This window comes from Ailuropoda melanoleuca, chromosome 3 (assembly GCF_002007445.2).
Source record: "Ailuropoda melanoleuca isolate Jingjing chromosome 3, ASM200744v2, whole genome shotgun sequence".
NCBI classification, from domain to species: domain Eukaryota; kingdom Metazoa; phylum Chordata; class Mammalia; order Carnivora; family Ursidae; genus Ailuropoda; species Ailuropoda melanoleuca.
In genome coordinates this window covers 143,716,922-143,729,267 of record NC_048220.1, presented here as the reverse complement: position 1 = coordinate 143,729,267, position 12,346 = coordinate 143,716,922, and positions in this window count along the sequence as shown.

Here is a 12,346-nt window from a genome sequence, read left to right as displayed (position 1 = left end):
CAAAATGCAGACAGATTCCGTGTCTGCTGAGCGCGCTCCTGCTGGCCGGCAGACAGCCTCCTCCTCACTGGGCCCTCCCAGATTGGAGAGAGGGCTCTGGGTTCAGGGTATCAATCACACCTCGGGGCCCCACCCTCAGGATCTCATTTTCCCCTAATCACCTCCCAAAGTCCCCACCCCCAATGCTACTGCATTAAGGATTAGAACTTTACCATGAGAATTTGAGGGGCGGGGGGCACAGCATTCACTGCACAGCAGCCCCTGGGACCAGCTCCCCTGGGTGTCCTGGTAGAACCAGCACCCCTCTTGCCCAGATGGGAGCGGAGGGCCTCTGCCCTGCCCCACCCTGCTCCGCCCCCAGCTCCACACCTTTACCATCCCTTCTTCCCACTCTAGCCACTCTGGGGTGCATTCAAGGGGTCCCCAAACACACTCCCTCCGTCCCGTTCTCACCAGAACACGTTAACCTTCAGCCTGAGTATCCTGAACTCGTCTCAGGCTGACCTCAGAAGCAGCGCATTTAACAGAGGGAGTGGTTTTCACCAGAACAGATCCCTCACATCAGTAGAGGCGTTTTTGGCCAAAACAAAAGGGCAGAAAGTGTCTTCTTGCCTTCCACAGCTCTCCTAAATGGGCAAAAAAAGTACAGAATGGAAGAACAAAGATGTTTTCCAAATAGATCCGGACTTTCTGGCAAGTTGGTTTGGTGGGGGAGGGGATCATTGTGCAGATAGGAAATGGGTCTGTTTGAATTGTGTTTCTTTATGAGTGAAATCGCGAATATAAAAGCGGCTAACACATACTAAGCACGTAATAAAGATCCTGTGAAAGGAAGTGGAATCGCCCAAGTTACAGGTCTGTGCGCACGCATCCACGGAAGGAGAAGGGAGTGGGAGGACGTGAGCGCAGAAAGCCAGGTCCTCCTGTAAAGTAGACACATGACAAACCTGGAAAGCTTTGTAGCTGTGAAGCCCTATATAGCGTGGGGCCCGGCTCTGAGAGAGTGGTCACAGCTCAGCGCTGATGACTTACACTCTGAAAAGTCATCTTTCTCTAGACATCTCAGATCTCCTTAAGTCACCTCGCAGTTGCTGTCTTCTGACAAAGGAAAACACAACTAACGTTTGGAGGGAACTTCCATTTCTCCTTCTCAGCCATAATGTCTGACTGACCAGGGCTCAGGGAACAGCAGGCATGGCCAGGAGACACCGGATAAGCCCCCTTCTTCACGTGGAACTCTAAGGAAACCTGCTTCTCTGGTATTTGCCCTTAGCTATTGTGTGCCAGGAACTGCCATCCCGGAGGCCATACTTTGGTTTAGATGCCAGAAGATGTTCTCTATGGATGCTCCCAGATCACAGAGCTCAGGGGTATGTGCACACACGTCGCCACCCCCCCCCAGGGATTGGCAATCTGTCCTCAGTGCCAGGACCACAAATCTTGTGGCTTCTAGGCTCACAAAGCCCAAGAGACTTTTCACCCCAGGAATGGCCTCATTCCTCATTCACTCTGCTTTCCTCTTTCAGCCAGTTCTACCCATCCTAAGACATTTGAGGCAGTCAAGCTTTCAAATATCTAGTAGCACCATGATATGAGACACGGTTGCCCCCAGAATCACAAAGTCTAAAAATACCAGATGTTCAGTAAGTGTGTAGATCCGTTCCTTCAATCCAGTTCATCAGTAACCGTGTGGGCTCCCACTGTGTGCAGCACATGGACTGTATTTTGAAGAACTAGTGTAAGTCTATGATCTACCCCGTCCCAAGCCACTTTCCAGTTATTGCAGAAGTCAGTTTCTCAGATGTGAAGCAGTGAGCATCTCACATGGGCATGTATATGAATAAAACTGGTGTGGGCTTGGGTTTGGGTGAGGGCGGGAAGAGGAGCCACTTGGCACATTGGGTGGAACATGCCAGGTTCTGGAGGATAAGGACAAAGGCTTTCCAGGCTGATGCCACAAGAGAAGCAAAAGCAGCTAAATGTCAGAAATGCGTGGAACTATGTGAATCATGTACTTGGGCTCTATGCACAGCTGGAAGCAGGAGGAGATGCCAGGTCGGAAAGGCACCTCTCTCGCCAGTCCTGTGTGGCTGGAGGCAGGACTGGAAGCAGCTCCAGGACAAGCTGAGACACCATCAGTAGCTGAACTGGGGCTGACAGCTCAGGAAGCTGAGTCATGTGACTTGAGATGGACAGGGAGAGCAAAACCAGAGGTCCCTCGTCAATGATGTGGCAAAGGACTGAGGGAATGGATCACCAGCAAGAGAGCTAAGGAGTAAATTTCTGGAAGTAGAGAAACTTCTGAGGACAGAATGAACTGCCAACTACCTGAACACCTGGGAAAATGCTGCCCGAGGAGCGACTCCTCGTCACAGAGGACCGAGGGCCTCGCTGGCCTGATGGAAGTGTGACCCCTTTTCTCCAGGAGTCCTAATTCTCCTGCGTTGATTAAGTGACTGATGGTTTCTCAATAAGTATTAAATGAAATTTCCAGGATTTTTTTCTAAGCTGATGATGAGTTTTCCTTGAGGAGGTAGGGTCTCCCCAAGTAGGCACCCCTACGTTCTGGGAGGATAATTTTGACCCATAAATGGTGGTTCTGCCCATTGTGGAATGGTGAGCACCCTTATCGCACAGAATGCCAGCGATGCCCTCCATCAGCTGTGACAAACAAGGACACACCATGCACTCCCAGGGAGAACCCCCACCACATCATGCTAAGGGATCATTGATGACATAAATTGGCCTAAGCTCAGGTGCCCATTTCCAGCCCGAGTGGCTTAGTTGGCATCTGTTCTGAGACAAAGGTGAGAGAAGAACAGGAATATAAATAAGTAATTACCCTCCAGTAATGGAAGCACATAAAACATCACATCCAGAAGCTGCTGGGTGTACAGAGTAGGACTGGGAGGACTTCATCCTAATGGGGGAGATGGGAATTGAGTCCTAAAGAGGATACCAGAGCATTTCAGGAGTGGTGCAGCCTGCAGGAAGGCACAGGGTCCTGGAACATGTGTTCGTTTACAATGAACACACAAGAATGTTTAAACACTCAGCAGTTGTATCTATTTTCAGATCATTTTGAACATGACAATTAAAATCAATGAAAATTTTAAGAGATACTGTTCAGTGAAAACCCCCCCGAAACAACACCAATGGGATTCTGAAATAAAAAAAAAAAAAGGCGGAAAATAGATTTCAACTTTTTTTTTTTTTAGATTTTTATTTATTTATTCAACAGAGATAGAGACAGCCAGCAAGAGAGGGAACACAAGCACGGGGAGTGGGAGAGGAAGAAGCAGGCCCATAGCGGAGGAGCCTGATGTGGGGCTCAATCCCATAACACCGGGATCACGCCCTGAGCCTAAGGCAGACGCTTAACCACTGTGCAACCCAGGCGCCCCTTAATTTTTATTTATAGTAAAATTTCAACCAAGGCAATTCAATGGGGAAAGAACGGTCTTCTCAACAAATGGTTCTGGGTTAAGTGGATATCCACGTGTGAAAGAATGAAGGTGGACCCCTACCTCACGCCATATATAAAAATTGACTCAAAGTGGATCAATCACCTAAATAAAAGAGCTAAAACTACAAAACTGTTAGAAGATGTTAATCTGCATGATCTTGGCTTTGGTGATAGTTTCTTGGATATGGCACAAAAAGCACAAGCAACCAAAGGAAAAAATAGACAGATTGGATGTCATCAAAATGACAAAACATTCATCTCAAAGGCCACTGTCAAGAAAGTAGAAAGACAACCTAAAGAATGGAAGAAAATATTTTCAAGTCATATATTGATACTGGCCTAATATTCAGATTATATCAAGAACTCTTAACTAGTTAACAATAAAAAAACAAATCACCCAAGTTAAAAATTGGCAAAGGATTTGAAGAGAATCCAAAGAAAGTATACAAATGGCCAATAAGCACATAAAAAGATATTAATCATCAGTAGTCATTAGGGAAATAAACAGTACAACTGCACGAGATAGTACTTCACACTCTCTGGTTGACTATGAACACACACACACACGCACACACACACAAATGTGTTGGTGAGGGTGTGGAGAAATTGGTACCCTTGCTGGAGGGAATGTCAAGTGTTGCAGCCAGTGTGAAAACAGTTTGGAGATTGTTCAACAGATTAAACACAGAATTTTCATAGAATCTGGGAACTCCACCTCTAGGTATATATCCAAGAGAACTGAAAACTTGGTTACATAAAAATGTGTACAGCATTGTTCATGGTGGCCAAGCCCAGCCTGGAAGGTCACCTACACAATAGACTTTGTGAGAGTCAATGTTAGTTCTCTATCCTCATGGAAGCTTCTAGTAAGAGCCTAATAATCATCACTCTTTTAAGAAGTCAAGGAAGTCCCAGTTTTGCCAGGAGCCCACCCAGCTCCACTTGCCATGGCCTCTGGCCACCATGTTTGAGGCTGCCCTGGCATGGATCTCAGCAGCAGGACCAGGTCTCACACAGCCTTGGGGCGGGGGGGGGCGGTGGTGTGCACCCATGGCCCCTCCTTGATCTGGCAAACCAAGGACCTGGAGGAAACTGGTCCAGACTGACTTCTGTCAGTCACTTCCCAGAGTCGAGTTTAGAACTCAAAGGCAAACCCACTAACCTGTGGATTTCTTTTCTTCTCAAAGATACTAAACCATTTCTAGGGCAGAGCCTCCTTTTGTTTTAAAGACAGCATTTTATGATTGATCCCAAATTGTCCCACTGAGTCTCTAAATAGTCCAAATTCATGAAACAGTTTTCATTCTGCCTTTGTGATTTGTATTAATACAATTTGTGGTTCAGTTGATTAAGCTGGGCAGCTTCATCACGGGGCATCCCTCCCTCCTAAAGATTTGAGGCCAAAAGAAAAATGCGTGGGTCTCCAGAGAGCCAGATCCTTGGCCAGGGAAGTGAGGATCTCAAAGGCAAATAGCTGAGGAAAGCCATTCATCGAGCAATCCCTTTATGGAAAATTTATTGGGATGTGGCATCGCAAGGAGATTGTAATTAGTGACGGGGGACTCCGGGAAAGCTGAGCGCGAACACGAGCCCGCTTTTCCAAGACCCCCCACCACCTCCCACCCCTCTGGGCCCCGATGGGCCTCCCTGTTTGTGGAAGCCTCCATACACGTGCTTCCTCTTCACATTACTCATCAACCTACCATCACGTAACTGTCCCTCACGCCCCCAGACGGCTAACAGAGCGCCCTCGCCTCTCTTTTTCTCGTAATGGGTTCTGTTGGATTTATCTTCAAGTATCTGAAGAATTGATTGCAGATGGAACTGTGTGGCCTGGACCGCTTCCCTGGGATTCTTTCCTGTGGCCTGCATGGGGGTTCCTCAGACCCCGATGCCCATGAGGAGTCTGGCACGGTGCTCATAGACACCTCCGTCCTTGATCAGCATTTTCGGCCCTTCAAACTGCTCAGGGAGTTGATTTTGAGGAAAGCTAGCCATTCTGCAGAACTGAAACCTGAATTTGACATCCCAGAGCAACTTTAGGAATGAACGGACCACTGAGTCACTCTGCGAGCGAGGACCCTGGGAGTGAAAGGAATGGCGTAGGCCCCCAGACACCTGCCCACAGTACCTGCCCTCATAAGACGAGGCAATCGTGACCTGCTAATGGAAGCCATTTGTAGTGAGGAAGGGTGCAGGGGGAAGGGGGAGCGTCCCTCCTGGGTGAAGCTCCCCTGTTTGCTACCCCATTGGTCAGAGGCTGTGGCTGAGCGCTAGTGGGTCCAGGACGGCGCCCTGGGGCTGGAACCGGAGCTCACGGCTGGGCCTTAAGCTTCAGGCTGGGAGAGCTGGGCTCGCCCACCTGCTTCTGCACCCTGCCTCACTGAATTACTCATCCACTGAGCCCCTGGAGGGTGCTGGACGGTCCACCTGAGCCATACACCCCCACCGTCACCCACGATACCCCCCAAAATGTCTAAATGTTGTTGGGTTGAAATGTTTGGTGATCCAAAGCTCTGGTCTTTAAATAAAGCTCCCCTTGCTTTTTTTACCAATAACTTATGCATGCACTGTGCCTTCTTTTTCTCTGCTTTTTTAAAAATTAAGACATAATTCACATACCATAAAATTCACCCCTTTAAAGAATACAATTTGGTAGTTTTTCATCTATTCACAAAGCCATGCAACCAGCACCACCTCCCACCTCCAGAACATTCTCACCATCTCAAAAAGAAACTCTGTGCTGTCTGCAGGTGCTTGGTCCCTGGCAGTCCCCAATTTACGTTCTGTCTCTGTGACTGTGGCTACTCTGGACTTTTCTTCCTTACTGTTCTATTTGTCTATCTTTTTGTATTGTGGATGTAAGGACAAGTCCCTTATCAGGTCTGTGATTTGCAAATATGTTCTCCTACTCTGTGGGTTGTCTTATCACTTCCTCAAGAGTGTTTTTCTTGAGAACAAGTTACTTTTGATATAATCCAATGTATCTATTTTTTTCTTTTGTTTTTGCTTTTGGTGTCATATTTCAGAAATGGATGTCTCATCCAAGGTCATAGAGATTTAGGTCTATGTTTTCTTCCAAGGGTTTAATACTTTTTTTTGTTTTTGATGAATTCAGTGATGATCTACACTTTTCAAGGAGGACCAGTGAGGGGGCGAAAAGCATTACAGAGAAAATGAATCCGTTCATTTTACTGTTTCCTAAGTAACCCTGAGAGATTAACGCCTGGTGCGGTAGAGAAGACCAGTACTTGAGACAACACGGCCAAGGTTTCACTATGTATTTTAGTGAGACCCTGCTCGCTCCTCCGGTGTCCGGTCCTGACACACCGCTGAGGTTCTCACCGTTTGCATTTCGTGTGTGATTTGGTTGAGCCGGTTCACGGCCGGGCGGGTGGACGCCCCAGCCTTTTGATGACATCTGTCTTTCTCTAGCCAGGATTCTGCAGATGAACGTCCCCTCTTTGTCCCCTTTCCAGCGGCATCACCGGCTGCTGCTGCGTCCACTGCAACATGATCCTGGTGACTGGCCCGTCTCCAGCGTGTGGCTGGACCGTGGCATCCGGTGCATGCTTCTCGGGTCAAAGCAGACTGTAGCTATCATTTCTGTGCTGCATATTATTCTAGAACTTGAAACCTCTTAGGAAGTGAATCAGTCTCTTTTGAGGGCCCCTGAAATCGCTCCATCCACACCTCAGCCCCTCAAGGCCCCTATTGCAAATGTTAGCCACACAAATCTGCAAACTGGTTTGTATCCCGCAGAACAAGAAGCTTACAGGGAAGGTCCAGGCCTGGTTGCAGACTGCACGCCTTTTCCAGCTGCCCCAACATGTGTTCAATGTCCTAGACCCTCAGCCCGCAGTGTGGAATTTTGACCCGCTCTCCCCCTCTCCCAGACAGAGGGCCCAGCTGAGTTCTACAAAGTGGCCTCCCCAAACCCTCCCCGCATCTGCATCTGTGATTCTCCCAGTGGGCCGGGGGAAGGCGGCAGCTTGGAAGCCCACCCCAGGCCTTCGGGGCTCACAACTATTACCTACATATTCCGGAAATTCAGAAAAAATAGAACAAAAAGCCATTCAACCCACACATCCTGCCCTGGAAAAACCCAAGCATTGTTCTTTCCAGGGCAACATCCTTAAAGCCCCAAATTGTCACAGATTTTATCACACCTGCCTCTGGAGGCAGGAGTTTCTTATTAATACACAGTGATTGTGGGATGTGTTTGGTTTGGTTTTCTGTTGCCACGCTGGGGGGTGGGGGGCGGTTAAAGCCAAATCCGGGCATCTTCACACTTTGTGTCCGCTCCACCCATCCTCCCCAACTCTCTTACCAACTAACCTTTGAGAGGAAAGAGAAGGAGCTCATTTTAAACACACACACACCCCTTGGTGGTAACAGCATCTCAAATACACTCAGTCATCAGATCAAAAATATAATCGTAATACCTGTTAATTTGTAATCCCTGTAATCTCAATGTGCTCATTTAATGTCAGAGGACGAGACCTCCTTATCTCATGCCCTTCCCTCCCCGGGATGCTTTTTTCTGGCCAGCATTCTCAGGCTTCGCTATGCAGCCTTGAGGTCACACCACTGATCCATAGCTCCCTGGTGTTTGTCCAAATCCTCCACACTCGGACCAGAATCATGACCAAAATCAATCAAATCATTTAAACATAAAATGTGTTAGGTGAGCTTTGGATAAGATAGTATGTCAAGGTCTATTCAGAACACGGGAGAATAAAATGGCAAAAATCTCTAAAACGTCTGAAGAAAACGTGTTTCTGGCCCCTTTGGGAGAAAAAGAACTAACAGAATTCATCATGAAAGTACTCTTCTCTGGTTTGGAAACAGTCTCCATTTTGAGTTGATATTTAGGGCACATAACTTACCAGAGCAATATTAAATTACTAATAATGTGTATGAATAACAGACCTCTAACTGTGCGCCAGGCACAATGTCAGGTGTTTGTAAACATGCCTCCAACATGTTTAAAACAGTATGCGCATCTTAGTCCCTAACACAAGAGTACAAATACGTGTAATTTGTATTTGAAAAGGTAAAGTGAGTATGTGTGTGTGCACATGTGGGTGTGTACGTTTACGTTCCTATGTGTGCATTTGTGCGTGTATGTGAGTGTGTGCAGATGTGAACAGGTGTGAATGTCTTTGGTGTGTGTGTGCATGTGTGAGTGTATTATGTATGCACGGTGTTGTGTGTGTGTGTGAATATCTTGCATGGTGTCTATGAGTGTGTGCACGTGTGAGTGTATCGTGTGTGTAAGTGTGTGACACATAATAAATGAAGAATGCCAAGGGGTTATCTCTGGAGGCTAATGGGAATGGTGAAGAGGAATTTCTACGGTTTGGGCTGGTACTTCCCGTGTAGCTTAAATCTTTCTCAATAAAAATTTATCCACATATCGCATATATAGATTTTCAAGAAGAGAAATCTCAGAATGAATGGCCAGCAGCGCCAGCATCCAGCGTATGTCAGGGCTGACCCCCGGAGGGAGGGAGCAGGAGAAACCAGGCGCTGGTGGGCACAGGGGCCGGGGCCTGGGGTCTCAGTGTCTTGGCCTTCACCCCAGGGAGACTGCTGCTTACGGCCACCACCTTGCCGGCCCTCTCAGCCTTCACGGGTCCTTGCCCACCTGCCCAGAGGCAGCCTGCCGAGTCCATCCTTAGAAGAACAGAGGGCCCGCCCTCCAGGTGTCTTCAGGGGCACCTTTGAGCCCTCTGCCACTCAAGGGCTTGTCAGAAGCTCAGCTGACAGAAGTCATATTTACAGAAGATTTCGTTCCTTGGGCCGTCTTCGGTCCTGGGCTCTCCTCACGTCCTGCACACTCATCTGCAAATGTACACACACTTACACAAACAGATGCACTCCCAACACACATGCAAATACACACACACATTGACACAATTAAATGTATCCCCAACACACACACACACAAATGCACCTCTGACACACACACACGTATACAAATATATACACATACAGATACACACACACAAGTTTACATTTAGAAAATGCAAATTATGGCTTGGTATAAATTATTTGATTTTGTAAAGAGCGATTTGATGTATTTAAAGTTAAAATGGAACGTTGTGTTTGGGAAGAACCAGGGTTTTGTGGCAGGACCCTAAAAGGTAGACTGCATAGAAGCCACCCCACTTCCTCTCTCTGTGGGTGACTGAGAGCCAAGGAGTCTAGGCAGCTCCTCCAGGATTCCACCACGGGGAAGGGCAAAGCAGGCTGGGCTCCCTGCAGTCCTGCGTCTCTATCCACGGTTCCAGAAAGCAACCCGTCTTCCTTCTCAGATGCTCTGCCTGTCCCTCCAGTAAAATTTTAGGGACTCCAATTCTTTCTTGTCAAAAGTTTATGGACACCTGAGCCATTCAAAGATCTACCAAGAACCTCCTAGAGGAGAGGAGCTCATAATTTGGAGATAATTTGGAGCACAGGCTCCAGGATCCAAGGAACCTTCCCATCGGCCACCCCTGAGGGCTGACTCTCCTCATGGATGGCCCCTTATCCATGGAGATGCACATGTGCCCCCCGGGTGGACCTGGTGGGCTCGCTTGCAGCCTCAGCCCTTCGAAAGGGCAGCTGGAAAAAACAGATTATGAGACGATTAGAAGGGAAACAGTGTACAGGGCAGGTCTGGCCTCAGTAAGAATTTGAAAGAGAAAAACGATAGACAGGAGCCGGGGAATGAGGAATACCTTATTTCAACGTGGAGTCTCTCCTGGGGCCACTGGGTGCTTTGAGGGGGGTGAACTCTAGAGTTTGGGGGGAAGGTGACAGATGAGTGGGGGATAGGATGAGGAGAAAAAAGTGCTACCAGACTCCCTTGCACCCATGATGGAGAGTCTTTGAGGTTTCCCGGCATCTCCGAGGAATAATCAATTTTTCCCAAGCTTTGCTTGACTGTGGCGTTTTGAGTTTCCAGGGGAAATACTGCCCGGGTCACCGTGCCAGAGCGGCCTGCAGCTGTCTTCAAGGGTTTGTTGGTTTTGTTTTTTCTATTTGTGCCCATGATTCAGTTCTCTGATCTTGTAAACTTTCTCAGGCACTTCGTTCTGAGATCCTAGCGACAAGCTATGGCGATTGTCAAGATGACTGATAAATGGACTCCCCGGGCTGAGATGATATTTATAAATCAGCACTAAATATCTCTGTCTGGGCTATAAACGTCCTAGGTCTCTTTGATCCCACCAAGGAGTAATGTAAATAGTATTTGTGTGCTTGTCTGACATCCTCTCAGTTCTGCTGGTTGCAGGGTGCCGGTGGGGGCAGGGAAGAGAGGCAATGGAGCGATGAATGCCTTGGTCGCCATTCTTCTCTGTGACCCACGAGGCACATTCAGACTCATCTCACACTGGGGCCCAGGGGGTTTTTCACCCTGGAGGGTGAGCTGCTGTTCCCCTGGGGATTATGCCCCCCCCACTCCAACAGAGCAACGGAGGAGGGCTCCCTGTGCAGAGCTCCCTGGGGGGCAATGGGACCACAGGCTTTTGGCCACATTTGCAAATCATCCCTTGGTACTGCCCATTTCTCTCCCTTGTCTCCAAATGGAATTGCTGACTAGTTATCTTTTCCTACAGAATCAATCTCTTTTTCTCCCCAAAGCAATTCAGATTCCTTTCCTTCCCAGGATCAGGAAGACCCATCCAGCAGGGTCCACCTGGTCTCAGAGCAGAGGCTACTTGCAAGTCTGCAGCAGGTCCTGCGGCCGCTCCCCGCCCTGCAGCAATTTCCCAGTATCTGCACCAGTGCTGTTCTGGGAAAGCAGTGTGGGACCTCCAGCGACACATTTCAAGTGTGTACTTTGACTCAAGCACGTGGCTTACCCTTGCACGACCTGATGACCGGTGAGGGGGATGCTGTTTGTCTATAAAGACCTACCCCAAGCCTGGATGCCACCCACGAAAAAGGAAGGGGTTCTCCAAGCAAAAATCAGTTCACTGAGTGGCAGAAACAGGAAGTAAATGCTGAAGGCAGAAGAGGCACCAACACATGAGCCCCACTTAGCTGTTCCCTATCAGCCGCCCGCCAGCCTCGATGACCCACCTCCAAGGTCTCACGTAGACATCGTGTGACTCTCATACTCTCTGCTTTCTCTGCTTATTTAACTTTATCCCATTCATCTGATATCCATGCTCAGAAAGGGGTTCTTCTCTTCATTCTCCCTCGATCTGCACCCTAGTCTCAATCAAATGCTTTCCTCTTAGTCATTGCTGCTAATGTCAGCCCTTGGTGGGTCTAAGAAACTGACATCATTTCGAAACTTCCTCCGAGTCTTTCTTTCCTTTTGTCTGAGACTAAATGTTAAATACTTGGATAATCTAATTTTTAAGTAGAGCTGTGATATTGTGATTTATAATAAGAAATGCATATCTGGGGGCGCCTGGGTGGCACAGTGGTTAAGCGTCTGCCTTCGGCTCAGGGCGTGATCCCGGCGTTATGGGATCGAGCCCCACATCAGGCTCCTCCGCTATGAGCCTGCTTCTTCCTCTCCCACTCCCCCTGCTTGTGTTCCCTCTCTTGCTGGCTGTCTCTATCTCTCTAGAATAAATAAAAAAAAATCTTAAAAAAAAAAAAAAAAGAAATGCATATCTGGTCTTTATCCCATTCCTGGCACAGAGCTCCTGAAAAACCCTTAGAATTTCCGAAGTGTTGAGAGCAATAAAGGTGCCTTTTATATGTCAGTGAGATGACTTTTGGAAAGCCCTTAGGTAGCCTCAGGATGGGGCTGTGGATTGAAATCCAACTGTGTGATTAGATGTTTGGAACTTCCAGCCCCATCCCCAGACCTCCGGGGAGGAGAGAGGGACTGGAGATTGAGTTTAATCACTAATGGCCAGTGATTTAATCAGC